Below are 5,066 nucleotides of genomic sequence, written 5' to 3'. Positions count from 1 at the left end.
AAAGTAATAAATGTTATTTGCAGTTAACAATTTTCTTTTTTCTTTATTACAATATTTATGGCAAGACTAGGTAGAGTTCCCGCCATATTGCCATATAATTAAATAATATTTAACCATGTGTAACTTTCAGTTATTTCATTATTTTTCCATAGAATTTCGTATTGGTTCACAGTAATCTTCAATTATGTTAAAACAGGATATGATACCACGATCATTGAAGCGTGAATCCTTCGTTTTTATACGTTAATATTTTATGAGTTCTGTCAAAAAGCATGGTGGTCGTAATGATGGTAAATTAGGCGCCAAAAAACCACAATTCGACACTGTTTCGCGCCTGAAATCGTGAATTTATTCATTATGATAACCACAACAATGGCTTAAAACGTTTTTTACCAGTTTTGGTCGGATACCGGCACAAATTGAGGTAAAAATAACTGAAAAAGAAAACTTCTTGTATAAGGTTTAATGGGGAACCAATTATTGACAAGGTCTTTGGATATTACCTTCTTACAAATATTATAAATTTGAAAGTCTATGAAGGTATAAATTGCCGTATCACAAAAATCGAAGATACATTACAGTTACCTGGGAATATCTGGCATCTGGGTCATAAATGTTTCATAGAAATTAGATTTAGACAATTTTGTGTAGGCATTTGTTGGGTTTTTGTTTCATTTGTTTGTATATCAAAAATACAATATTAAAAGATTAAGAAATAAATAGATTTTTAACGGATTTATAACGCGATTCATTCATTATATTATTTAACCCGACGTTTCGTACACTACAGCGAGCGTGGTCACGGGGAGACTAAGATGTTACGTCTTGAAGGTCAAAAACAAAACAACCGATTTTATTCAAAAACTACTGAACCGATTGCCATGAAATTTGGTACGTAGATAGCTGGACAACTGGAATAACATATAGGCAACTTTTTTTATCCCGATATTCTTACGGGATACGGACTTACGCGGGTGAAACCGCATGGCGCAGCTAGTATTACATACGCGAAAGTTTGTAAGTATGGATGGATGTATGGATGTTCGTTACTCATTCACACGAGAACAGACTTTCGTATCGGTATCAAATTTGGTACGGAGATAGATTATAGTCTGGATTAGCACATTGACGTCTTACCCGGGTACCAACGCGAGTGACTCCATAGGTTAAAGCTAGTTGAGCTATAATTTTAATGCTAGACACTTACTCCGAGATTATTTTAAGAATACCGGTATCCTGATTCTGTTAATTTAATAATTCCTAGTAATATCATAAATCTGTCTGTCTCTTCTTCACGCCTAAACTAAACCTTAAAATATAAATGAAATTTTGTACAAATATAGTTTGAGACCCCAGAAAGGACATAGGGTAGTTTTTATATCGAAAATCTTAAGTAACACACCGGGACGTAAATTGTACGCAGTGGACCCCTAATCTACTCAACCAATTTTAATCAAACTTAAAAGATAGGACAGCATATATTATTTATTTTTTTATTTCATACATACATGCATTTTTTAACATTTCTAAATATTACAATTTATAGCAATTACAATTTAGTTTATATAAACGGTTTGTCTTCATATTTTCATTATTTCAATGACGATAAATGATAACCCGGGCGGAGCTGGGGCGCAGCTTCGTAGTTATAATTCATGTCTACGTGTTAGAATAGATTTAAAATTGAATTGTGTGTTTTTTTCTATAGAACAAAAGAACACTATGCAAAAACCAGTTTTACAATAAAATTGGTATTATTTAACCAGTGCTTTAACGTTTCAAATTTCTAGTTGAAAAAATAAATGAATTTGTAATCCATCGAGCTTGAGCTTGCAGCATTTATTTATTTTATCTTAGTTTATGTTACATTGCTACAGAGTGTACATAAGGAAATAATGTAATCCTGGCGATCCTTAGGATTACAGGTTAAACGCGTGAAATGAATTCATTGTCACATAGATGATAGACGTGAAGTTCATACTAAATTATATAATTGTATTTTAATAATATCTCAGTACTCACCCACTAACTCAGTGTTGTCCAATTTAGGCTTAATTTTCTCGTAATTAATAAACTTCCCAAAATCACTCTTCCCAAAACGTTCATCATTAAAACCCTCCAAGTATTTAGTTACATATACAACCAAGTCGCCTATCCGATTTTCTATATTTGGCAACGTAAAACCTTCTTGGACTTCGGTTCCCGCGCGCCCCAACGCGAGCCGAATTAAAAAAAATAACGTCAATGTCAAATTTCGCGCCATTTCGGTGCTGTCACTTCGAAAACGGTGCAAAGACTGAACATTGAAATGACCGATGGCCGAAAGTAATAATGCTCATTAGGTGGACTTTGAAAGTATTTTGTAAAGAGGCATTGTGAACTTTTTCTTTGGCGCTTGATGAGATTCAAAATTGAGGTAATGGCGAAAATTTGAAATCGCTTTTTGACGAGTTTTGAATTTCCACCATCGATTCTCGTTAAGTTTTAGGGTCCTGTAGTGTGTCGGAAATTATAAATTTGCTCAATTTTTTTGTTTGGCTGTTAAAAAAAAATTGGTGGAAATTAGAAGAGATTCATAATATAATATGGTCTAAAATTAAATATAATTTGTTTCTCATCTGTATGACTATCTTTATTTTTTACTAGCTACGCCCCGCGTTTCGGGATCGGGATAAAAAGTTGTCTAAATGCTATTCCACTTGTCCAGCTATCTACGTACTAAATTTCATTGCGGTTCGGTTCAGCAGTTTTTGAGTGAAAGAGTAATACAGATACAGTAATACAAATTATATACTTTTAGCGAATTTATAATATTATTGTAAGCTATTGGCAATATGTCGAAAACTTAAACTTTTTAATGAAAACAAAAAAAAAAGAAAATGTGTTATACTCTTCTGAAACAAAAAAAAAATAAAAAACAAATAAATAATTATTTGAATTCATTGCCCTTGACTTTGCATTCTTTTATTATAGTTCATGTTTATTCCAAATTATAAAAACAAGGCGTTTGTTACACCTTAAAGAAAAAAAGCTATGTTTATGTATTTTTTTTTTTTTTTTTTTTTTAATTATGGTTATTCAACTTATCGATTAACCTATACCACCAACCACACACATAAATAATAATTCACTATATATTCATAAACTACGATCGTTTACTCAAACAAATAAATCAAATTGAATAATTAAATGATAAATTAAAATACAGTATCTGCGATCGCATAAAACTCGATGCCTTTACAAAAAATCTACAAATAAAACCATCTAATGTTTCAGTGAAAGTACGTCACAAAAAATAAAGAAAAAAGCGATGTTGTCTAGAAATGTGTAACTTAACTAGTGACTCTGTTGCGTTTCGCTTCATTGCATATAAGAACTTGCGTATAATAAGCCCCCTCGCACACGAGTCGTAACAGTAGTCGTGTCGTAAGCCAATCGTTTACACACTAATCGTCACGTCGTCGTATCGTTTCATAGTATCCTTTTTATCATAGCGGGCAATCGATTTGGGGTCGCCTGATTTAAACCACCAACACCTTGCATGAATATTTGCAGAAATGTCTTTGCAAATGTGTTGCCAGTTCAGGACAAAAGGGATTAAGACAGGATTGACTTTGGGACGATAGAAATAGTCTGGGAAGGGCGGGGAAAAGGATACGAGACTCCGGCTCCCTCAATCACGAAACATAGTAGCATACTACTGTTTCACGTCCATCTTCTGTAGTCATAAGAAGGCAACCGAAAGCTTTTTACGGTTTTGTTTTATGCATGAAGGTACGCTACGACTATTATTATGATAGACGTAGCGTACTTACTGGCTTAGCGTAAAAATAAAAAGAAAATAAAGGCGCTACAAATTAAAAGCACTCAAGCTGCTCGAGAATTTTGTACTTACGGTAGATTAGGCGTAGGTACAAAATTGCGTGAACGGCGGTGTGAGTAAACGATTAGAAAAAAATCTGAAACAAATTAATTTACCAAGCTGATTAAAAAAATAAGTGTAGTGGATTACTTTTTTTTTAATTGAATAAATGTAGTATATTTCAAATCTCTGTAATAAGTTAAAATGATTTCGCATTATTCCAATAAAATGTAATATCACTTTATTGGAATAATGCGAACAGCTTTTATAGGTTCAAAGTTCAAGTGTAAGATAAAACATCGCATCTTGTTTTATTTTTAACCAATCACCTAGGCGCATTTTACTTCTAACTTGATCGTAAAAAGTTTGAAGCGAAAGTAAGATCTTTTAATCCATTAAAAACTGTGTACCGTTAACGCCGTGATTTCAGATGAATGTAACAGAGCAATACGTCTACGTGACGATTTGCCTTTGGACCCTTTAGGCGCATAGCGATTTAAACAAAAAAAAAAAGAAAAAAAAAAGGTTGCCTGTAAAGTCGGTTTTACGGGCGAAGATTTTACGTGACAACGTCTTTTTCTCAGTAGAATATTTATTTATATGAATATTATTAAATTGCACAATAGGAACAAGGAATTGAATGAAAATAAGAATTGCACAAATTTTAACTATAGAAAATATATTTTGTTTACTAAAAAGACAGAGACAGAGACACAAGCATGCGATTCAATGCGCCTAATTCTCTAGTGCTGCGCGCGCGGCGGACCGATCATAGTTCGGTGACTCATCGTAACGTTACCGGGCGTTACACTTTTTCATGAGTGACTCCGAGCCGCAACCTAATTAAAGACGTTGTCACGTCAAAATTTATAAAAAATATAAAAAAATCGTTTGTAGAATATCTGTTGTCTCATCATACTCGTTACGGTGTCGCGTGTGTACGAGTCGTGTGTGAAGGGGCTGTATTTTTTTTTTATTAATTTGAAAAGTCCATATTATATTCGTATTTGAAAACACATAAAACTATTTCATTAAAAAGGCGTACACCAGTTTTTAGAATGTGATCAAATTGCAATTTTTTTGGGACAGGTTTAAATAATTTCCTTACGTATACAGAGAGTATATTCATATAATATACTTAGTCTGGCCATAAATACTGTTACACTTAATTATAAAAAAATATTACATTTGAATTTCGAATCTG

The sequence above is a fragment of the Zerene cesonia genome, chromosome 24 (genome assembly GCF_012273895.1).
Source record: "Zerene cesonia ecotype Mississippi chromosome 24, Zerene_cesonia_1.1, whole genome shotgun sequence".
NCBI lineage: Eukaryota > Metazoa > Arthropoda > Insecta > Lepidoptera > Pieridae > Zerene > Zerene cesonia.
The sequence above is the reverse complement of the archived record's forward strand: the minus strand, read 5'-3'. Positions refer to the sequence as shown.